We start from the raw sequence: 25,136 nt of genomic DNA on the forward strand, positions 1-25,136 counted from the left end.
CATCATCCCCACCTGTGAAATGGGGATGGCAATGCTTGCCTCACAGGAGTGTTGTGAGAATTAATTAGTTGCTGCTTGTACATCACTTTGATGATGTTAAAAACTACATGCCTGCTAAGTATTGTTATTGTATCGTGGCTGGGAAGATATTGCATTTCGGGCTAAATCCTGCCCTTGGAAAAGGATGTGTCTTTCCCCACATCTTGTGCAAGCAGCATTTATATAACGTTGGTACCAAACATCAACATGCACCTTGTACCTCCAAGGTTGCCAAATCCCTGAAACAACAGCCTGCTGGGAGTCATGTGATGCCCCATCCCGCCACAAACAGCTTTGGGCAGGAGCCCAACTGCAAACTCTTTCTCTCTCTTCCCCCACGAATTGAGATTAGTAAAAGTTTCCATCAGGGATTTCAGCGGTGACCTCAGGTCTGGGGCTCCGTGTGCCACACAGAGCCCAGGCAGCACATGCTGCCGAGGAAATCCTGCCTGGCACAGGGTGCCAGGGACAGCCACGCACATTCCTGCACACCGGAAAGCCATGATAGTTGCAGTGAGATTGGATGGCAGCAGGAAGATGTGAATACACACAGAGCACAGACAGATAAAGGTAAGCTGGGATGGCAGCAGGAAGATGTGGATACACACACGAGCACGGACAGATAAAGGTAAGCTCCCCTTGCCTAAACTCTAAGCCTGAGCTGGGTGCTCCCTCTCCTTTGTACTCCCCTGAGAGGAAAGACCTTGGCATTTGGGCTGAGATGCTGCCCAACTGTGCACAAAGAAAAGAATCCCAGTGGCTGCAATGGGCTACAGCTCTGGATCATTAACAGGCTCAAACCACAGCATGCAGCCTGCTCAAGGCACACATGGGAGTTATGCTTCCAAATTTCACTGACATTCAGTGGAAGTCGGCCAAATGGCTGCCTTTGATTCCTTTGAAGTTTGAGCCATAACTGTTACTGTACCTCAGACGTGTGAACTGCTCTGAGAAGTGTCCCATCTAGACCAGACTGCGATCAAACAGTTCCACTAACCTGAATTTGATGAAGATGGAGGTTGGGGTGAGGCTGATCGGCACCAATGTTATCTGAAAACACACAAACCCCAGAGCCAGCAGTTTGAAAGGGTTAAAGAAGCAGCTTGTTTGGGTGGCTGGTGTACACTAACTATCATTTTCAGTCAGCAAGCAATGACTAGTTAACAGGGCTTATCATCCCCAGCTATGTGAGGAATTACAATAAATGCCTGAAATGCAGGCAGGTTTCCGGCTTAGGTAGGTAAATAATGGAAGTCACTATTTTTGTCTGAGTTGCAAGAATTCCTGTGCACACGAGCTCCCCACCCCCTCCCCACTGTAACACAGAGAACTCCACTCCCTCCTGCTTGGCAAAATGAAGTCCTTTTATGCATCCTTGGGACTTCTGCTTTGTCTGCAGAAGTAGCCGACTCATGATTTCCTTTTTGATGGAAAGCCAGAGGTTACATTTTCTGCATTCATTTGTTTTAAATACTGCCAGAACGCAGCGACCTAAGGATGAGCAGAAGGAGATATAAGCTGCTCTGAGACAGGGACTGTGTGATTTGTAGGGAGAAAGTAACAAAAGAAGCAACAAGAGCATAATTCTGGTGTTCCCAAAATCTGCTAGCAATCCTCCCCTTGCTTTCAGGTGACATGAGGCTTCACCTCTGCATCACCATCCCATGCTGAAAATACTCCCAAACTATTCAGTGATTCAGCTGCTATTCCAACAGCCACTGGAGAAAACTTCTGGCTGCATCTGCAGGACAGAAATAGGATAAACTTTGGATAGCACTTAGTAGTAAATAGGGAATAAAGTCATTACAGCTGATTCTCATCTAGCCCAAGGCCCTTGTTCCTGCCCTGGCATCCCCAGGCACGTGCCTGACCTGGCCTCTCTCGGTGGCCCCTTTGAGGTCTGTGCGAATGCCGGCCGAAGGAAACAGTGGGAGGGGAATCAGGGTGGGATCCTGAGCCTTGAGAAGTCCCATGTTGAGCTGGCCAGGCTCCAGGCTGGTCCAGCAGTGCCTCAGCCCCGGTGAATGCACGCACTGTTTGTGCAGCACTGCTGGGGGAAGCCCGGTGGAGCCTGGAGACGGTGGGGGCATGGAAGGGTTAAGCAGCGGCAGGGCTGGAAGAGTGTCCTCTCTCCCTGCTCCACACATGCCATATTCCTTAGCAAAGTGAACATATTAACACTGGCATGCTCCCACACACCGCCTGGCTCTGCTCCAGGAAATCATAACCCAGCTATTTGGCACACAAGGCCACAATTTTATTTACACAATCAACTTCTTGATAAACACAAAACTTACAAAATATACCACGCCCTTCAAATAAAAAATGAAAACGTGTCGGGGAGAACATCAGTAACCTGACCTTCTCAGCCAGAAGGGCCAACCGGCTTTGAGTTGATACCCTCATCCCAACAAAACCACCTGTGGATCCATGAGGGTTTGCCCTCCCAGGGTTCTGCGTGGGGGCATGTGGGTGCTCTGCAGGGCTAGGAGCTGCCAGAGGGATTGGGGCTGACCCAGGCAGGTTTCCTCCTCCTGGACCCCCATCCTCACCTCCTTGCCTGGTGCCAGCAGAACCCCTGGCCAATGTAGCTGTCCTCTTGGGAAGGGAAGAGGGTCCTACTCCACCAGTAACCCCAAAACAGGAGAAGCCAGACTCCTTTACTGCCCTTCTCCTCTTCCTGATGTGGATCTTGTTAGAGGGGTCTCTGTGTCTCTGTGAACATCATAATTTTCAACTCTATGTCCTCCAGTCACCAACTGCAAGTGGAAGCTGTAGGTTTTATTTTGGGAGGAAAAAAATCTGATTTAATGTGGCAACCAGATTTTCTGGAGACATATCCCACTTGCCAGAGCACCAGTCAGTTCAGCTGGGAAGCAAGGAAGGTGGGAAGCCCAAACCTTCAGCAGCCCCCCAGGGCACCCACTGCCTTAGGGGAAGTTCTAAACATGAGATAAGCTGCCTCAGCCTTGCAGTGAACTGGGAGGCACAGGTACGCACGATGCTGGTATCTGGGGTCACCTGAGCTCAGCTCCACCACCTTCTCCTTCACCTTTTGAGCTCACATGTTTCCACTGACCCTTCAAAGCAATTGTCTTACTTGGCTACCTGACAAAGGGCTCCCATCCTCAATCCATCGACTCTGTAGGCCCTGGAGACCAGGATGGCATCCAGTGCAAGCTCTCCAAGGGCCAGACCTAATGGTTGTTCTGCTGAGCTTTACACTGGACACACAAAAACAAGAAGATGCTTAAATATTGCCTAAATCCCACTTGAGAGAAAATGCAAGAGAAAAAGTAATGGACCAAGAGTATTAAACAGATTTATACTGGCTGAGGATCTGGACATATCTGCTTTATTCCTTGCAGATAAAAAGATCTGCCTGAGGCTAATGAGCTTTTGATAGTTTGGGAAACAAAGATTAATTATTTTAATTTTTTTTTTTTTTATTATTTTTCCCACAAATAGGAAGAGCCACCTTCAGATACCTGAGACACACTGCAGTCATTTAGAGAGATAAACATCTTGATTCCTAGAGATAACAGGCGCTGAATGGTTGGCCTCAAAACCAAGCATTCGTGACAACTCTCGAAACAAGAACACTATTACTCTCCATTTCCACAACAATTTACATACAACTGCAAAGAAAACCCTTCTCCCTTTGCATCTGGGAAATGCACTGTAAACACATTACCCGAAGCCTTGCCATGGTTCCCGAACACCTGGAGGTGGATGGGTGAGCAGGTACCCTGGTTTGCTCTCCTGGAAGCAGCTCAGGTTGGTTGCTTTGGATGACCTGGCTGCCATCGATACAACCATCGAGATGGGAAAGAAGGACCCCTCCCAGGAAAGGACAGGAACACTGGAGAACTGAGCCAAGGCCAAGGGAAGAAAGTATTCAGGACTTGGGCAAAAAGCACTTCCAGGGAGTTTCTGAAATAATCTAGTTGTGATCTGCCAGACATTTTGTCTCTCTTCACAGGTTGGGTCCACCCAAGCAGATCCCAAGCGTGATGGAAATTTCCCAGGTTCTTCACTACAAAACAACTGTCGTGCATTCACTCCTCTCTCTTCCTCCCCAAAATGGAGCAGCTGAAATGAGCCACCAAAATCTGTCAGAGGAGATCTTATTTTTGCCTTATCCACTCTGTAAGGGTCTTGCACACAGCACTGTAGCAAAACACTTGCAAATAGTAATTTAGATCTGTCTGCTACGTATTCAGCTGCACATGAACAAAAGGCTGTCCTTGAACAAAACGCTGTCCTTGTACTGTGAATAATTTCCCCAAATACCAGATGTTGCCTGATTTCTCCAGAATGTCCAACTCCTACGATTTTAGAGCGAGTGGTACTACATACAGTGGCTTTCCACTAAAATAATTTTCATACCTAAGGACCTCATCTCTCATTCAAAGTCAGTTTTTATCCTCTGAATACAAGGAGCTGTGTCTCTGATGCAACAACCAGGAGGCAACACTCACCCAGCTCTGTGTACTAAAATCTGAAGCCAGTCTCAAGATTACAGAGTTTTGGATGCTAACATGACTACTGTCATAAAAAGGAAGCAGGGAGAGTGAGGGCCCAACCTAGAAGTATCTCAGCTCTGCCAGCAAGGACAGGGACCCTCAAGCTGAGGGACCTTTCCAACAGCAGCACTGATGATTTCTCAGGAACGGGCTCCAAATTAACCTCATCAAGACTATTTCAGAGCCAGAGAGGGCAAGATGTGGAGGAGGAGGAGGAGGACTTCAAGGGTGCTTTCAAACGAACTGAATCAGAGATTTACCCAACCCCACTCTTTCAGAAGTGTCTGAATAACGCACCAGCCTGAACCACTGGAAAGAAACAAATAAATGAGTTGGCAACTTTCACAGGGAGGAGCCTTGAAGCCCAGTTCCCAAGACCACGCCAACCAGCTCCGTGTGACAGCATACAGGAATGAAAATAGGTAGGTAACATTAACAGAAATACACTGAAACTTAATAACAGCAGCTTGTCAGGACACGCACCAAAGAGAAGTGGCTCATAACAGCTCCAGCCTGTATTATGAATGTTTCATAGCCACCTGGCTAACAGAGCTGCCTGAACTCAGCTCAGCTGGTGTGTGCTGTGCTAGCCCACAGTGCACACTCTGCAAGGAGACTGCCCAGCTCAGCTTGGGCATCTGTGTTAAAAAGAGACACCATTTCTCTTGTCAGACTGAAAAATGCCTTAGAATAACAAGGCAGCAATGGACAGAGCTGAAGAGCTAAGCTGTGTCCTCCTCTGGTGGCAATCAGGGAGGTTTGCTTGGGATGAACAGAGTTATCCCGATTTACACCAAGTATCATTGTAGTTGTAAACCCATTGTACCAACCTCTTCTTGCTTCAGTCAGAACTTCCCTGTGTCTATCAGCAGCTTAAAGCAAAGGCACAGTTTAAAAGCAAAAGCCATCCCCCTGCCTTTCCCCTCCTGATCTGATTCGCATACAAAATGGGCTTATGAACTCAAAAATTATGGGAGGGATTTGGGGAGGAGGAAAGGGAGACACAAGAGCCCTTTTATTTTGCGTCTTATTCACAATGAAAATTGGCACAGAAGCCAACCACATACATTAACATAGTTTGGGCAAGTTTAACTCTCATGAATACATTTCTGTGGAAAAACTATGTGACTATGGAAAAATCCCCTCTTTTTTGCCATTTGAAAAGATAACAGGCTTCTATGTGGAACATACCCAGAACCTGCCTAATTCAGAGACATGGAAATACAAAGATGAATAAGGCTGAGTTTCCCATGCTAGGGGCCCATGGAAACTGAGAGGGGAGGAAGAAGTAAGGAGGCCCATTGACTCGGGAGAAGGACTTTCACCCTACAGGTGAAGGAAGCATTTGAAGGCACCAGCAACATTGCAGGCCTGTTCCAGAGCCCATCCAAGTCACTGACAACATCACACTGACTTCATTGGGATGCGAGTTGCAGCTGAACATTTTTAAAATATAATCCAAGGCTATTTCCATATCACTGTGTAATGAGTGGGATCCAAAACAGATCAAGTGACATACCTGCCTTTTGTCCATATTTCTGGCTGCTAGTGTGGCTGCTCTTTGGGCTCTAGGTCTCCATATTGCACTGAGGAAGAGTCGGGCTCGGGACCTTTTGGGAGGTCTGTCTCAGACTGTGTGCACACCAGTGCACCCATATCCAAGTCAGGCAACCTGGAGGAAGGAAGCTTTGGCCAAATGTACTGGGGCAAACTGCATCTTTCCCCTCCCCTCCTGTATCTCCACTGCCCCTCTCCAAACTCAGGCTGAGGAGGGCTCTCAGTGGGAGCTGGAGGATTCACCAGGAGCCGTGGGCATATCCACTGGACAGGGTAAGCATTCCTTTGTTTGATGATGTAAGTGCACCTGGCACCCAAAATCTGGAATTTAAAGCTAGCCCAGCCACAGGACTTGCTCTGGGATCCTCTGGCCCAATTGCAGTCCAGATACACCTTAAGATTTCTGCAGAATTTCAGTTATACAAAAATAGTGGCTCACTTCATACATCCCTAACTGCAACCTTAGAGCTACTGCCATTGCTGTAGAAAAACTCTTCTTGTTTCCTCACTGGCACTGTGCTGTGCTACTTCTGCTCCAGTGCCACATTCCTGGTAGAGGATGGAAACCCCAGAAGGACTATTTTCTTTTGAATGAACCACTTTGCTTTATTATTATTAGCCTATCAGATACAATAGTTTGCATGGCAAGTCCTTCATCAGATCACTTCAGAAGCATGTCACTGCAGTAGGCCTTTAATATCATGCTAATTTGTTTCATAAATTACTAATTGAACCCTTTAAATGACTCATATTGGTATGGAGAGTCTTACCATAGAGAAAACTTGGTGATCTCAGAAGAGGGCACATCACAGAACTATCCTCCCCTGCTATGTAACACAAATTAAACAGCAGGGCAGGAGCAGGACGGGGAATTTTCCTGCCCAATTAGCAGTTCAGAGACCTTATCACTGTGAGGAATCTGAGTCCCACATCCATCGCACCTGCCTAAAGAGGGAGTTTCCACTGATGTCAGAGTGTGGAAGAAGCGAAGGGTACAGACCCACACACAGAGGGCAAAGCATCTGCAGAGCAGATCGAAAGAGAACGTTCTTCCTCTGGGACAAGTGCATCCATAGGTCTGGTGCTTTAATGACACCTGCCACACATTGCCACTGATGTCATCGCTGAGTCTGTCTCCACTGGACAGATGGGGTTTGACTGGCACCAGTAAGCAGGATTTTTCCCAAATTGTCCAATGCTGGCCCCTTCCAGCCATATAAGATGCTGTCTTTGCTTTTTCCAACACAAGCGCCTCCAAAGACAACCTAGAAACCATGTCACACCTTGCACTGGCTCGGCAGCTGGGGAAAGGTAACTGATTACCTCAGGACTGGTTCTCCAAAGGCACAACTCTGTTGTACTGGACTGGAGGGAGGTCAGAGGGCTTCAGGCAGGTTTGTCTGACTGACCTGCTGTTTTTCCCTCAGAGCCAGCCTCATCACCTCTTGCCTTGCAGCAAAGGATGGTTTTTTCCCTCACCTAAATCCCAACAATGCTGGTATCTACACCTGCTCAGCCACATTCACCTCCCACCAGAGTTAATGGAGTGAGTAGTCATTTCTGGGGAGAAAGCCACCTGGCCTACAGCAGATGCCTCCCTTAGGATGAGATCACTATCACTCCCGGGCAGCTGGGAAGGCCATTTAGCTGTACCTGTCCTCATACAGCCAGAGGAATCCCACCCCAGGTGAGTGGTCACATGATGAGCTGCTGCAACAAGTGAAAAGCACTCTTGTTTTGCACATCAGCCTGGCCTTGTGTGCATCTAAGCTGCATTTTATGACTGAACCTAGACCGGGGAACCTGCAGCTGATCCTGCACCTCCATAAGCAACAAGAGCATGAAGACCTCCACGTGTGCTCCAGCACAAAGGCTTGTCACAGAACTGCTCAGCCAGGTTCTTACAGGTAGACATAAAGCCCCAACAGGGACCTCTACAAACACCTCTGCTGGTCTCCTGCAGTCCTGGGCAGTGTTTCACCCGCAGACTTCTGGAATTAGAAAGCTAACATGGTTCCCTGGTATAATTACAGATAATCCCATTGGATTCAGCACCACTGGTTAACCAAACATGCATTAGCTCCTAAGAGAAAGACATTATTTATTTTACCCACACAAGGCTTATCTTGTAGTAGCCATCGACTTTCCATGGAAAGATCCTGCTCTACTGCTATACACCAGTCATTAGAGGCAGCTTCTAAACTTTAATATCTCCAAAGGAACAATAATTGTGACCCTTTCAATATTTTATATTTACAGACAAGCAGAATGAACTCGCTGGAGTCAGCAGGTGGTGTATGTTCAGCTGCTCGGAGCAATATTCAGCTTCCCTGTTCCCAGCAAGGGCAGCTGCCATCAGGGAAGCAGTGCCCTGTGAATGTATCATTCAATGGGTAAAGAGCCCAGTTTGTATGGCAGACATCAAAGAGAACTGTAACATGCAGATGTTTTCCATGCAGAGGCTGAGAAAAGTGATGGCCAAGACCTTGTAAATCCCATGCTGTGTTTTTCCCTTCGTTTTCTGCCTTACATCCCCCATTTCCTTGCTTTTTCTTACATGGAAGAATGATACCATTAAAAATGATGTATATAAATTATATCCTTAGCTGATATAATTTGCTGTGACTCCACAGAGCTCTGGCTGTTTATACAAGTTGCAAATTGCTCCCATCAATTTAGATCTCTACAGATTTACATCACGGGCAATAGCACTATATTTTCCCCCATAATTAATAAGCTTCTTTAAAAAAAAAAAAAGACAAACAACCCACCCTTGACACCCATTAAACTTGCATTTGGAGATAAAGACTTCAGAGGATGCCTTCTCCCACCCTATCTCACGTCCTTCATCCTGCTCCTCAGTTTATCGGAGGATCCTCCCAGTGCCACTTGAGCCAGAGCTGAGCTGAGTTACCAGAGCCCATGGATGAAGCCATGGCTGGATCTGCTCCCTTTTCATCTCCCCAAGTAATGCGGTGAATACAACCCATCCCAAATGTCCCTGAGTCCTGATGAGGACAGAGCCCTCTTCACTGCCACCCAGGCTCACTCATGGGATGTAGGTTAAAATTCCTGCTCTGTTTCATCCAGGGCAGCCAGTTCAATGCACAAGTCCCTCTGCCCAGGTGAATTCCTTACTCAGTAAGGTAAAAGATATTTTTAAAAAGTTCTCCTTCCCTCTCATTTTCATTTCAAGAAACATTTCATCTCCCTATGGAATAAAAACACACTTTGGAATTTCACCATTTTCCATACAATGAAATTCTTGCGTTCCCCTTGCCCTGAGCAGAAGCACCACCACTTCTGCAGGACACACTGCATTGTGCTGTGACTGTGCTGTCCTGCAGAGACACACAATGAGTTCCATGTGACACTGCCCACTGACCTCCCCCAAAACATCCCTCCCATGAGTGAGTGCCAGCCTGTGCACACAGCACCCGGAGACACACACTTCCCATCAGGAAGCAGTTTGTGGAGCCATCTGGGCAGCTTAAACACTTCAGAGCACTCCAGAGCATTAACTCTTTGGCTGGACAATACGCTGACTGAGCTTGGGTTTGGGATACACTGAATTATCCTGAAGAGCCAGGTGACTCAAGTGCCAAATTCCTGACCACATTTACTAATTTAATTTGACCACTGAAGTTCCCCAGGCTTTTTTGGAAGCCCCAGTTGCGATTCCAGGAACCAGTACGTCCAAAGCGATCCCACGGGTTGAACGCTGTCATTAAAAGCATGACCTGTTCCTGCTTGAGGCAAATGATGGAGTCCCTGCGGGGTGCAGTGAATTGGGTGCTGTCTCACCCCCCCCCCACAATGGCTCTGTACGATGGAGCAAGACCCAAAACCACTGGAGATCTGAGGCCACAGTAAAAGCTTCTTCCCATAAAAGCTGAGCTTAATGCTTCCTGGTCACCTGAAAGGCATGTTGCAGATACATTTTCTGGATGAATTTAGGAGAGACCAACCAACATGACCAGGAGTTGGAGCTCACAGTGACCAAGGAGATGCTGATTTGTTCAGCTTCTAGAAGAGAAGATGAAGGAGAGACCTTATTCCTGTCTCAGCTACCTCAGAGCCAGCACCAAGAAGGTAGAGCCAGGCTCTTCCTGAGGGTGCACAGCTCTGCTTGGTACTGACACTTTGTGTCTCCTGGAAGGCCCCCAGGAATGCTCTCCTTTAACCCCTCCTCTGCACCATCATGTGTACACGCCACTCTGAGTGCTGCTTTCCATCTGATCTCCTGCTCCGAGATCAACGTTTCCCGCCTGTTCCTCTTGCCCCCAGCCTGCTAACTTGCTGGAGGGTTACTCTGCCTCTCCAACAGTCCCCATCCCACTTAGCCTGTATCCTGGGATTTTCTTTCATGAAAAAGGCACTGTAAGGGCTGTGGACCCTGTGATTTACACTTTTTCATCTCCTGCAGAAAGCCTGCCATGGATGTGATGATACCATTCAGCTCCGTTTACCTGAGAACTTAAAAAAATACCATCGGAGGTTGTTTTTTCCATATGGGTAAATAGTAGGGGTGGGAGTATTCCTTATGGGAAACCTGGAACAGTCGCACTCTGTCGGCCTGACATTTCCTGCTGTAATTGAAACTTTTGATGTGAAAAATTCCATTTACACAGGGTCTCTCTAAGCCAGGCAGGGAGGAGGGCAGAGGTGGGCTCAGCGTTAGCACACGGGTTCCCCAACACTTCCCCAGTGCAGCCAGTTCAGCTCTAGCAGGTGAGACGTGGAGATGTAAGGGAGGGAATATGAGGAAGCAAATACCAGCTGAGTTAGGTAATTTGGGTCAGAGGAAGCCAGGCATAGCTACAGGGGCAGGTACAGATCAAATCAACTGGAGTCTGGGTCTCTGCATCTGCCCATGTCCCTGCAAAGGAGGGCAGGGAGAGGTGCTCCCACGTGGTCCTGTGCTCGCAGGGGGTGTTGTGCCTTGACCATCCGGGCTCTGCCCTGAGAGGATGGAAAAACAGCTCCCTCGGAAGTGATGGGGACCAGTGGGGAGAAATAACTTTGCCTTCCTGCCGGTTAAAGGATGTTTCACTGAGTGTCTTTAAAATTCCCATACAGTGTTATACAACCTAACTCTCAAAGAAATCAGCCAAACAGCCATGTTCTAACCTAAATCCCAGCCTTAGGAGTAAATCCAAGCAGAGCAACCCATTGCTGCCAAACATGGGCTTATCCCTTCAGCAATTGCAGACCCCACCACAACCCTACACCTGAGGACCTGCATTAACCTGCTCCCCACCCAAGCCAGCCCCCCAGCCCCAGCCAGTGGCAGCTCAGTTTATCCACAGGGATTCTTCCAGCTGGGGACACAGCTCATGGCTCCACAGGGGATTCACTCAGTACGACTCACCAAGCACTCAAATCCTACCTCACCTCCAGCCCCACCCCACCCCGGGAGCTCCTGTCATTGCCAGCCCTCAAGGAGCCAGATGCCCACCCTCCTGCTCCACGAAACCTCTGGCAGGCTCTCCAAGGGGTGAGCAGCAGCAGCAGCAAGAACCATCAGAACGCCGGGATCAACCCCAGCTCCCACCAACAGCTAACACAGGAATAAGACAAAGCACAGGACAAGATGGAATCCCTGTGAGTAATGGACATAATTACATTAGCTAGGCAAAGTAACTTTATGTTAAGAAATATTTTTGGCATGCCATGAAAAGTTTAAGTCCTGTCACACCCCAACAGTTACAAAAGTCAAAGGCAACATAACATGAGCTTTATTTTAACTGTTACATGCATTTGCATAAAAATGCTTCTTCAGAATGATAATGCAACTGCGCTTCCCTGTTTCGTGTTTTCTGCTGGTTTCCCTTTTGATGCAACTTTCTTGCACCCTCAAAGGCACAAAGGAGAACAGGAAACAGTTCTGCCTGAGACTCTTTCTCAGGCACCATCAAAAATAAGGCTCAATCCTTTGAGCTTCTCTCACACATCCAAAGACAAGAAAGTAAAAAACAAAAAAAAATCTAAACAAGTACCTAGACTAAGCAGTCATTTCTGAAAATCTGGCTTTTCACTGCCAAATGTGACTCTGACCCTCCAGCCATGACAGTGACAGACACCATAACAAGCAAATTACATTCCTCATTATTCTTCCTAGCAATCCTTGGGAGCAATGGGCAGCACAGGGCAAAAAACCTGGGCTGGATGTACAGAAACAGCAATTTCAGCATGTGACAAATGAGTTATTTGAACAGCCACTAAGATTAATTTGCTTTTCTAACCCTATAACTTATATGACAAGTGACTATAAACTCAATCTTCTCCTTGGGTTTACACAAAACAGTTCATTCAGAAATAGAAGCACAGAAAATTTTAGTTCTCAGAAACACTAAAATGCATTTTATTCCACTGACTCTCTCAAACTCTGTCACCAAAGCAGGCAAAACCCCAAAGTTAACAGTTGTTACATTTTAATGTTAGAGCTGATATACAGACGCTCATCTTTATTTAAATATTTAATTTAGATATAGCTGGAGAAGTCTGAGTTTCTCCATTCAACAAACTGCTTCACTTTTAAAATCACTTTCTTTTTTTTTTTTTTTTTTTTTTTTTTAAACCAAACCAAACCAAAACTTTATTTTGGTTTCTCCTGCCTTATTTCTGCTTAATGGGCTGGCAGAGCACTGCAGAACTTCAGCAAGTACAAATACAGTGGTCCTCAGCAAATAGCCAGGGGGAACCAAGAAAGATCTTTATCTATCTTGATCTTATATTGATCTTGATTTTTTTCCAGCTGGAAGAAAGGAGAACTCCCAGTGTGCCACTAGCAGAAGGCACATACCTAGAATTATCAACTGTGAGATAAACAGAAGAGTCTGAGGAGGAAAATGAGATACCAGGTAAGTAAAAAAAAAAACGGAAAGTGCTGCCAGGAACCAATGGCAACACTCAGCCTACGAGTTGTTGGAGTGTCTGGTCTACTGCTATGGGTAAACATTTGTCTGAATGACAGTACATGGTGTAAAATCATGTGAGATGGGCCAGAACTAAATCATGATTGATGGGCCTTGGAAGAGCAGGACCTGGCTCTCCAAGGTTGGTTTTGCAACCTTTGATCTTTATAGCCACGCATTATAAAGCGGTTTCAACTTGTAACTAAATTCCTAACATACTCAGCTGTAAAATCCAGACATATCCTGAGTAATAAAACAAATACATAAACTGCAACCTAGGTGAGAGTCATCTTTTACTGTCACTTAATGCTGGAAACACCTCGAGCTTGTTACACTACAGTCAATAGGAAAACATCACTTTAAGAGCAGCATGAAGGGATTTGGGCTGGAAACAAATTAACTGGGCAGCACAGCCTACATGAGTAATCCTATCTGGATCCCCAGCTTCCAGTGCCTCCAAAGAGCATCAGGAGCAGGCACCTTTCAGAATGTTACACGTACTGTAACTGTACTGCACGATGCTCATGAAATCCATCTTCTATCAGCCCGTGTATCAGAGCCACGGGCCCTCTGCAAAAACGTCATCCTGCCAACTGGGGATATCACCAATAAATCAAGGCAGTTGCACAAGCCACAACTTAGGTGGCATTAATTAGATCAGTGGAAGTTATGATCCAACATAATTATCTTGTTACCCCACCTACGTTTAATTTCAGTGTTTCTTCCTATCTCTGCCCCAGAGGGTCCACAGGGGAGTTAAATACATGCTGCAACAGTGTCGGTCTCCAGAGGCAGCAGAAAGAGCAAGGACTGGTAATTACAGGAGTGCAAGTCAGGGGAAGGGGACTATCGTGAGATGTGATCAGATATTGTTCAACAAGGGGAGAGAGAAAGAAATTCACCCTTTGCCCTTTGCACACCTCGGAGCTCTGCAGCTGTACATGAGGTCTAGGTTTTGTGTTGCCTGATCTGACCCACCAGTCCCCATATAGCAAGGTGTGCTCGTAAAGAAATCACTGTAAGCACATGGAGAGTCTTAAAAAAACCTGATTTCTCAGAGTCTTACACACCATTGACAACGGCCTGAACAGCACAGCCCAGGAGAGGGGAAGCAAGGTCAATGTACTGGGGTGGGACTTGTGGCATCTCTGACCACATCTACAGCAGCAAGTGCAGAACAGGAGGCACAGATACACAGAGAGAAACAGTCAGTGCTGGGGACCTGACATCCACAGGGGACATTTCCATTCCATACATGTTTTGTTCAGACTAGCTGCAGTCTAATGGCAGCAGCAACCAGCACGAGCTGGCCCATGCCAGGTGCAGCCCTAAAGCCATTCCAGAGGAATCCCGTTTGATGTCCTCCATGACTGCTCTGTGACATAAACGTGCAGTTTAGTGGGGATTACTGGGAGACTCCTGTCAGAACCGTTAGCCAAATAAAATACTAATGCCAGTGTTCCCCTCAGAGGTATCTCCATCCTGGGCATGGCCAAGTGTCTGGGGATACACATGTGGTGACACCCACTCAAAGCTGCAGGGATCTCTGAGGTGGCTACAGAGACAGAGTTGTAGCCATGTGGTCGAGTCAGAGTGCCACTGTGCCCAGGCTATTTTGTCCTGCTGCAATAGCCCAGGTAACACAAGATGTGGGTCTGCACAGGGTGACACGAGTATCCCCAGACAGCAGAGCACAATTTGGCTGCACCAGCACGTGGGCAGCATCTCCCCTGTGTAGAGGTTTTCTGCCAAGAATCCCCCAAAATGCTCTGTTTTAGCAAGTCATATGGTTCTCTTCTTTTTTGTCCTTTTTTCTATGCATCTGCTCTTCCCTACACTTACAATAAAACATTTTCCATTGACACTGTGCAGGGCTCTCTTAAAAAGATCTTGGTGTAATCAGGTGTGTTCCTAGCGAGCTCCAGCCTGTGGTACAAAGCCCCCACTGTTGTTCAGAAGGCTGTTCACTAGTGTTCACTCAACAGAAGAGACCAACAGTTGGCAATATCCACCAACCCTGCATTTGCTTGTAATTAAAGAAAGGTCAGGAGCTGTGCCTTTCTGAGAATCACACACCTTTGCATGGCCAAACCCCAAACATATACAAATCTCACAATGGAAACATCCAGGAACATGAAACACGAGACATGAAAAATATTAAACAGCCAGCTGTGTGAATCTGTTAAGGTTTGTGAAACCAATTTTCCCCCATGGTTGGGTACAGAACTGCTGAGATAGTATTTGGTACCTCACAGCAAAAGCTGTTGTGTTCCAGTTTTTTCATGCCTCGCTGCTACAGAAAGGCCCTGATTCACACCACTTCATTATCTTTCCTCATTTTTATAGGCAGCCAGAGGGCATGCTGGATCCTCAGTTTGTTTGTCTGGATCCACTCATTAGTAAATTACGTGTAGTGAGCAATGACATGCATCTGGACATTTAGTCTGCGTAGATTCTTTAACATTCAAATCAGTTGTGCTACTTCGGCAGAGAGCAACAGATCTTTCTGAAATGTGACTTTTTTTCTTTATGCTTTTGTATTTCTTGGAGCCAGAACATCAGAGGAGAGGAATTGCCAAAGAGCAAGAACGAAGGGGAAGAAAGAAAAGCAGGAGATTTCTCCCTGGAAGTGCTGTCAACAATTCCTTTGCTGTGGACACAAGGATCCACAGCCAAGACCACGGCCACATTCTGGTGACAACCTGAGTGGCAGCATTTACAGTTTTGGCTGTACAGACAAATAAGAAATACCAAAGAAAAACGTGGGTATTTAGATATTCAGCTAGGAAATTTGCAGCAATGTTGAATGCAAGCCTGGTGTGTGGGTCTGGAAATCTGGAAACAGAAACCCCCTAGAAATTTGCTTTTAAGGACCAAGCCTTCAATTCCCACCTGTTTCTCTTGTGGTGTCACTACATACAATTTGCTACTGTAATAAAGGGAAATGGGACAGAGAGGGACAGATACAGGAGACAAGCAATGCATGAGGTACTTCTGGCACACACCCCTTGGAGACCACAGACAACACAACCCCTGCTCTGCTTTTCCCATCAGCAGCTGGGTACTGCAGAGAAGGTAGTTAAAAATGTCTTCTAAAATAGCTTTAAGGATTGGAAATCTGATAAGGCAAATACAAGTGGCAAAGCTCCACTGACGTCAGTGAGACTTATATAAGGGAAGATTTTGTAATGGTAAAAGTAATACTGGAACTGAAAAGTCCTGCACACTGAACAAGGAAGTTTTTCAGGTTAACCTCAACACAAGCCACAGATTTGCCCTCAAAACAATTTCCCCCCTGCCCTGAAAATAAAAACTGAGCTGGGACTATTTCTGCAAAAATTGTTGCTTTGTGTGTACAATCACACCAGCATAACTCACTGCAAAGCTACTCATTAACAGGTAAAGGAGATCCTAATACAGAATGATATTTTTAAATATGAATTTTGAATTTCTACATATGAGAGTTTTAATGAAAAGATGTGACTGTGAAATGCAGTACATTTAGCCTGTCCTGGGACAATATGGTGTAGGAGTCATTCTTTTTTGGTACAATTCTTCTTTTCAGGGCCATTGAGTAAGTTGGTGTGAATTAACACTGGTCATTTGAAATCAATGGGAAAAAAATGGAGCTATGCCAAATGACATCAGTGAAAGATCCAGCTTTTTGACTTCAAGTTATCCTCAGTTAACACTGGCGTAATCAGAAAAAGGCGACATTTACTTCTCTGCCCAATGAAAATAGCCTGGGTATTGGCTACTTTCAGAGAAGTGCCTGAAAACATTCCACAAGCCATGAATTATTCACAGTATTAAACAAATAATTGTGACTAGTAAATAAATATTTGAAAGTAATGGCTGGTCCATACACCATTCAAACTTAGTGTAAGGGGGAGATATTCATCATATGAATTACCCATTAAGAATTATTGGCTCAGCTCTACTTATAACTGATAAACAGTCATGTGGATAACAAGGCAAGTGTTTGGCACGTCTCCTGCTCTCATTCCCAGCAATATGGCTCCTTTTTCAACACAGACACATAAGCTCAATTATTTATCCCCCTCTTCCAGAGAAACTAAACTGCCTTCCATGCACCTGAAAGGCGAGAGCTGCAGCGCAGTTTCCCCAATCCCAACTTGTCTGGTTAAATTCCAGGTCAGGCAACAGCCCTCTGACAGAACCACATTCCTGCTGTAGTTTCAATTACCTAAATTATTCTTCACCTCCTGTCCTAAGCATGGGCATATTTTTGATGGCCTGGGCTGGGAAATGTGAATGCAAACTGCTACCAGATGTAGGGAGGAGGAATGATTTCATTTGGAGGCATTGGCCTCTGAGTCAAAATACCTGAGTCTCTGCTGTGCCACAGGCTTTCTGTAAGCCACTTAGGCCCAAATCCCCCAAGGTATTTAGGCTTTTAACTCCTATTCGTTTCAGTGAGAGTTAAAAGCCTAAATACCTCCATGGATCTGGGTTTTAGCCTCTGTGGTTATGTCTACACAGCACAAGGGTATCCACAGTACCGAGCAGGTACATCAGAGCTGACTCTTAACACCCTGGCTCTGGTAGAGGAGCAATATCCTGGTGCTGGGCTGCTCTTCAGCCAAGAGTGGAACATAATCTGATCGTGGACAGCCCTCACCACAGCGTTCCCAGGGCCTAGCCTGGGTACCTCCACACAGCACTGCCTTCTGCTGAGTGGGGACAGCCACGTGCCCCAAAATCACACTGCAGTTTGGGTCACAGCCTGCCCTGTCGGGATACAGGGAGAATGAGGGCATCCCATAAAATCGGCATGGTGGGCAGCATGGAAGTCACAGGCAGCCAGCACGTTTGGTTCTGCTGAACGATCCTACATATTCCATTTTAATTCAGCTTCCACTGGCCACAGAAAGGCAGTAGGGGGCTGTGCAACATGGTCCCACTTAAACATCCAGCATCTTTCGCTTCTAACACCAGCACAACATCTGCCTGCGTCTCCAAAGACAGTCAGAGCAAATGGTTAACGTGCAGTTATGGGAGTTAAAAAAGGAAATGCTTTGCTGCTGTTCTGTTGTCAGTTTTGGCAAGCAGCACCGGGGAAGCGAGACACTGATAACATTGCTTTATTGTTCGTGTAGGTCCCAACCTTAACATGCTACATCTGTATCTTCTGTCTCAAGAAGTTGCTTTCTTTTCATCAAACACATTCCAGAAGTCAACAGTAAAAGCACTGACAAGAGACAGCAGATTGATCCATTAACTCTCACTCACTGCTAACAGTTCCTTGGCTGAAACCGGACCCTGCATTCCACTTGGGAAGATTTGGTGAGTTCAGGACGTAAACACGCTCCCAGGATTTGGTTACTGCTGTCATGCACTGCAGCTCCTGCCTCAGTGGAGCAGGAGGTGCTGGGAATCTCTACAGGTGCTGTACCTCTTACTTTATACATACAGCAATTAAGCAACAAACAGGACAGGCCCAACAAGTCCTGTGTGCCTTGTGCTAATATTATACTGCATTCTCAGTTAGTGCTAATCAATGTGGTTGCAATGAAGGATATTACAGCTCACAGCCCGTTCTAATATGGCTAACAATAATAATAATAAAAAATAATAATAACGCACTCTCTCTTCGCCAGAAAAGATGCAATTAAATGAGCACATATTTTCCCTTTGCAGACAGGCCCTTAAGCATCTTCCTTTTAACAGCAGATAAAATGAAGTCTTGCCTGTCACGGCTTTGAATTTGGTTTGCAAACCCAGCCTTTATTTTAAGTCAGAGCTATCCAACAATGCTCCTTTGTGGAACTATTATTCTCCCCCCGCCTGACCGAAGCTCACAGGGTCTCTGCCCACTGACCAGCTCTCCAGTGCACAAATCGCCACTTCTCACACTTGTGCTCCCAAAGCTGTGCAGCCCAGTGCGGGCTCGGCTCCATGTGCGGCTCTCTGCCCCCCTCTACTGACTGCCACTGTCGGTCCCGGTCCAATTCCTGCGTCCAGGGACTCCGCCTGGGATGCTGTTACCCTTGGAGAGGTGACAATACACGCAAGATGCTGGCTTATCCTGGGAAGAAGCTGATTTTTCCTACGCAGCAGCTGGACAAACAGGGTTTTGTTCAAGCAGGCCTCCGAGTTCGGCCTCTGCACTGCTCACAGAACAGAACGGGGTTTTGTGCCGTGAGGTTTGACACGGAGGTAAAACGTGGCTGCGGATTCCAGTCAGTCCCTTAACACTGGGATTCAAGAGGGTGTCTTTGGTGTCCAATCAGAACTGAAATTGTGCTTCCCCTTTGGTCAGGTTCCTGAGATGAACGATATTTTCCAGGATGGTCAATTCCTTCAGCTGAAAAGTTACTGCTTTTCAAGATTTCGCATTTTTTGATGCAATAGTGGCACTTGTCAAAGCAAACTAACACTTTTCAAAGAAACACACCTAATAAAAAAGCCACATTTCTGAAAATCATGCTTTCAGTGCATATGTGAATCTACCTGTCCATATTTACACATTACCACTACAGTTTTATCTCCTCTGCTGTCTCAAGTTTTGAATGGTTTTTGCCCTTTCCTTGCTTTTCTCTTCTCCATGATCAGCTCTTCTGTATTTAACACCATTTTGTTACACGGATGCATAAACAGATCCTGATCTAGGGAAAATTATTTGCCATTGTTGTTATTACGGGTCTGGATTAGCAATATGCTCTGTTTCCAGATCATTTTGGCCTCCTGGCATGACCATTAAGAATGCCAGCTCCACCTCTGCCTGCACAGAATGATGTCCTGCACATTCCAGCTGCAAGTCCTTGAGGACTCACAGCAGTGAGAGCAATGGGACCTGAGGTTTGGACAGAACTGGGAGCATCTCCATAGTAAGTCTGGACAGAGAACTTCCAGCACCTTAATTTGCAGCTGTGACTTTGCCCTGCACTGACCAGCTTCACTCATGCTCCTTTGGATACCTCAAGCAGTGGAGACACGGTGTTCAGGCACCAGCTCCTGAATATGCAGGTAACATCCCGGGCGGGCTTGTCCAGCCTGCCCTGAGCCCTGGGAAGATTAAAGCTGGTTGGTATTTGATTATCTGCACTGCAATCACACCTCCAGTTGCAATGTAGGTGCACAGTGGGTGACCAGGGGACCCCTCTCTGTGCTGTACTGTCAGAAGCAGCACGAGAGATGTGACAAGGAGGGCTGGAAGGCTGGACTGAGGAGTCCTACATGGTTTGTCCTACAGCAGCTGATTTTGAGAGCAGCTCACACACATGGTGATTTTGAAGTCTCTCCCTTCTGCTCCCTATACTCTGAAAAGAAGACAGACTTAGGACTGGGATAGACTGTATTTATTGTAGCTGCTTTCTCAGTGAGTGGTCTGTTAAAGGGAGAAACACACTTCTGTATGAAATTGTGTTTGCATTATATATTTTAAATCCTGAAATGAGCATGAGATGAACTATCATGGAGATTTACAGAAATTGAATTAAGACCTTTCTTATACCAGTTCAGAGTTTACAACTCGTTTCCACTTACAGAAGAGATGTGAGTATTTTACTTGTCTTGGATTCTGCAGAGGATTCTTGGGGTCCCAAAACCAGACGCTGAAAATCACTGCTCCGCAGTGCTGGCTGGCACAAACTAAAATGCCACCATCTGCAGCTGTGTGAGCACAACTAATGGGAAACAAATAAAGAATAAAGTCTGTAAGTAACTAAGTTCTGCATCTGTGCTCTATCAGAGCTGGAGCATCTGCAAATTCAGATCCATAGATTTGGTGACGTGTCTTATCTGCACACAGAAGTGCAATGGTAAGTAGGAGAAAGGAAAGAGCAACATGGACTCTTCACTTTTTAGAGGCTACACTGTGAGGGCCTCTGAAAGGTGGAGCCTTTGAGGAAGTCTCAAGTCCCAGACAGAGAACTTCAAATCGCAAACCGCTTCTCATCATCTTTGCCTAAATTTGCAAAAGTCAAGACAGGGTTATGGCTGACAGAAAACCAGCTTTCCCCATGTCTGACCCGATTTTTCAGAGACATTTTCAATGTTAGAACTACGAATAAAATTAAATCCGGGCTCTTGTGAATTGCTGCTGACCTGCTACACAACTGCTCCATGTCATACCCTTACAAAGCCCAACAATGCACATGTTAGCAGGGCCGTGTCAAAAGCTGCAGTGTCTCACTTTGGCTAAGCAAGTATGTTTGGATACTTATTTAAAAGTTGTTTGTATCCCTCAGTCCATGAAGCCAGAGTAAAAATATTGTTGGAATAATCCTTCTCATGAGGTCTCCAATAATACCTGCATCCAGCTGGGCTAGAAAAACACTGGGAGCAACCTTTCAGAGACTTTCCTCATTTTGCCTTCCAGTTCCAGCTGAGACCCGGAAGAGCAATATTTTGTAAGCAGGACCAGCAGTGGGAGAAGGAAAAGTTTGCTAAGTCTTGGTAAACATATCTGTATGAGCCAGCACTGAGTGCCTGCCTCTGCACATACCCAGAGTCCAGGGAACCACAAACAAGTGTAACTGGCTGCACAAATCATATATTCTCTTGATAGAAAAATACAACTGCGTATGTGCCTGAGCCTCTGCACTTAAGTAATTGAGGAAAATAAGTCCCTTTTAATTTCAAAAAGCTCTCAGCTGTGTCCTTAGTAATTAAGATAGCATGGATGCAATAAATCAGTACATGTGCCAACCCACAGAGGTCAAATATAATCAGGCAGCAAATTATAGTAAACATTTATGAATCCCTTGTATACGGCACATGACCCCACCCACTCTTTTTGGCACAGAGGTTTGCTGTTGATTGCACTGGTCCTTCTGGCATTTCATGTCCTCATGCAAGTCATACCAAGTAGCCTCCCTGAAATATTGTACTTGAACATGATCAGACTCATTTTAATCATTGTGTGTATTTTAAATGATGACTAACACACTGAGAGGATGAGAGAAACCAAAATGGTCAGGGAGCTTTTTTTAAAAGAGGAACAAGGAACATGTAAATTGAGGTTTCTATTTAAGCAACAAGAAACTCGGTGCAGGGGAAGGATGGTCTTGTGGCTGAAGCCCAGGGTTGGGCTGTGAGACCCTGCTAACCCCCAGCATGTCCCCAGGACAGCACAGAGAACCCATGGCAGAGTCCTGGGGGACCAGAGCTCCTCGGCTCCCCCTCTGTGGAACATGGATGATTATGCTTTCTCACTCCTATCCTTTATCTGTCTTGCCCATCTATACCAAAAAAACGCTTCATTGAAAGGGACTGTCTTTAATTAGGTGTCTGTGTGTGCTTAGCACAATAAGGTGCCAATTTTAGCTGAGGTCCCTGAGTGCTCCTACCTGGTAAATGAAGCAGGCATTTACTGCAGGGTTAATGACCAACTGAGATTACCTGATCTTATTATTTCATTTGTACTGCTGTCACACCTAAGAGCACCAGCCACAGACCTGAACCTGTTCTGTGTTTGCATTTAATGCATACAGCACATAATGACAGTGCCTCTCCCAAACAGCTTAAAACTAAGTTTTCCTCTCCCTTCCCCCACCACTGACTTGCACGGAGCTTGTTCCAGGGAATGCTTTTCAGATCCATCTGCCACTGTGACAGCTTCAAGGATCTCCTTGTGCCTGCTCAGATCAGATCCAGATAGCACCTGAGAAATGCTGATGAGATTCTGATCACAACCAGAAGCAAAGTGAGAAATATTTTCTACCAAAAGGTTTAAAGAAACAAAAAGATTTCCTGTGGTTTTAAGTGCAGTAATTTCCTGCTCAATTTTTTTTTTTTACAAAAGGAAAAATTAAACACAAAATAATAAAGATCAAGGAAATAATCTGATGTTTCATCTTAGACAAGCAATTCATTTTGGTGGAATTGCAGAGTTCTTATTGAGGGTTGACTTTAGAAAAAGCATTCATACCTTATTTCCCTGTAGAAAGCCTTGACACCGAAACGTCAGAGACCTATACACAAGCAGAGAGGGTTTGGGATATGAAATCCCCCACCTAACCACGAGCCTGACTCCAGTCTAAAGCCCTTGAAGCTCCTCTTGCATGTTACAGTACCTGGGGAAGCCTAATACAAGACAGTACTTGCTGCATTTGAGGATACTTGGGGTGCTGAAGTGGAGCTTCTGGTAGGGGATGAAAGAGATGGAGATGGGAGATGTCCTGAGCTATGAACCATTTCCTTTCCCTGTGATGGCACTGATCCTTCAGAGAGACTTTCTTTCTTCTATTAAAAAAAAACTTTTCAAAGGAAGTTCTTTACCAACTGCTGATGAAAGGACAGGAGCTGGCATGAATATCTCAGCAGCATCAGTGCCTGTTTTATACTTTGCACACACCTGGAGAGTCCTGGAATACAAGAGAAACCACCTGTACATCTTTGGTTACCAAAGAAGTTCCCAGAGCAAGTCTGGGACTCTTCACTAACTGGCATTTTACCAAGAAGCCACAGACAAAGGAACTAAGCACTTCCTCTCATGCCTTCTTCAAACTGGAAAGAGACCCTGTAGCTTCATTTGGCTTCTGTGTGCAGAGGTGCAGAATGGAGAGAGCAGGGGCTGAAGAGTAGACTCATCCCAGCACTATCCAGCTTTCCATAACTATCAAATAATGATCATTTCTGAGAGGGAAATCCCTATTATTTAAATAGTCAGGAACAGAAAGAGAAAATAATGAGGTGGCCTTCCATTCTGCCCTGCACTGGTACTTCCCTTCTGTAAAAACTGCCTTTCAGGCAGAACACCTCCCTGAATATCAGAGTGGATAAAAGCTGGGGAAAACTAAGACCTGTGAGGAGAGCAAAGAAGCCCTTTCAGAAGGGACACAGCAGGATGTTCTGCTAGAGGTGTCACCACATGCTGTTCTTCACCCAGTGCTCACCAAAACCCAAATTCCACAAGCTTGGAATATTACCCAAGCGCAGGCCTACCCAGACATCCATTTGGGAATGGTCAGTGCCCCCTGAGGACTCGTTCTCCTTGCTGCCTTCGGTGGGAGCACAATGTGCCGGTATCTGACACACATTTTAAGTCCTGGCAGGCTCTACTGGCACACTTTACATGGCTGGTACTCACACTGCACCATATAATCTTCACAGAATTAATTTCCACCTCATGCCATGTGAGCCAAATTAGAATGATAATGAATTGCCAGCCCCATAACCTGGAAATGTCTAGACCAAATACCTTCCAAATTACCCCCAAGTGCTTGTCTTTAAAATTTTCAGGGGTAGTTATGCTCAGTTTGGGAGTAAAAAGCTCTCTGCCAATTTGATTTTTAAGACCTTTACAAAAACTCTGTAAACACAGATGTGGGTACAACAATCTCAGAGGAGATCATCAGAGCTGCTATTACAAAAAAAAAAAAAACAGTAAAACTAATTCCCACAGCTGCAGATAATGAAGTATAGGAACATGAACCAGTCAAATAAACACCCAGAAGGTGTTATTTACAAAATCTCATCACTTCTAACCCGTGGTATGATTTGAGAAGTTTGACTCTTGGCTTCTTAATGCTTTAGGACAGCAAGACTAGACAGTTCTAGTGGTTGAAGTGAGCTGTACTTACTATAAAGTCAATCAAGTGTCTACCTGGCAATTAGCCAGGAATCCTAAAATTAACAGCTCATTAGAAACCTGCCTGTGACATCTTATTATTCCATGGGCAAGCCTTTGCTCAGGAGCAACTCCTGTGAACCCAGAGCTGAGAACAGGGGAGGGGACCAGGATCCAGCACAGGTATTTCCACAATGGGGTCTGCTGGTTCCAGTAGGGTGGAGAGCAGCATTCCAGGGGGCAAACAGGTTAGAAAGGGGTCCTACTCCTGCTACAGGTCTCTCCTGCAAAGGAAAACTAGACTGAGGATTAATGGAATGTTTCTCAGTTGTCCTGAGATGTTTCTCTGGCAATTCCACCCCCATGCTGAGGAAGGTTTGCTCTCAGCAGGTAGAGCAGCAGCAGTGTGGGTCAGGGTTACATAAACAGAAGCAAGTCCAGAGCTGATTATGTCTTTTCATGGATTGAAGGGGACTTCTGCAGGATCCAATAGTTTTTTCCAGCGTTGCTGATTAGAATTGGGTAAGATTTCTGTTGGAGGAAGTTGGCTTCCTCAACTAA

The 25,136-nt window shown here is 45.8% G+C and overlaps 2 long non-coding RNA genes across 3 annotated transcripts; both read left to right on the top strand.

Annotated features, from left to right (window-relative positions):
• The first annotated feature begins 344 nt into the window (after positions 1–344).
• LOC126640651 (uncharacterized) lies at positions 345–9,779 on the top strand. 2 transcript variants are annotated; one of them, XR_007629107.1, is made up of 3 exons: positions 345–609; positions 3,508–6,395; positions 7,550–9,779. It is a non-coding gene; the product is annotated as an uncharacterized LOC126640651 (long non-coding RNA). The 2 variants fall into 2 exon arrangements; XR_007629108.1 differs by having other exon boundaries at positions 3,508–4,987; positions 5,731–9,779.
• A 1,340-nt stretch (positions 9,780–11,119) lies between these two features.
• Positions 11,120–16,367, top strand: LOC126640652 (uncharacterized). The gene is made up of 3 exons (XR_007629109.1): positions 11,120–11,726; positions 12,880–12,985; positions 15,594–16,367. It is a non-coding gene; the product is annotated as an uncharacterized LOC126640652 (long non-coding RNA).
• The last annotated feature ends 8,769 nt before the right edge of the window (positions 16,368–25,136 follow it).

The sequence above is a fragment of the Myiozetetes cayanensis genome, unplaced genomic scaffold, assembly GCF_022539395.1.
Source record: "Myiozetetes cayanensis isolate MyiCay16 unplaced genomic scaffold, myiCay2020 scf2-11, whole genome shotgun sequence".
Classification (NCBI taxonomy): domain Eukaryota; kingdom Metazoa; phylum Chordata; class Aves; order Passeriformes; family Tyrannidae; genus Myiozetetes; species Myiozetetes cayanensis.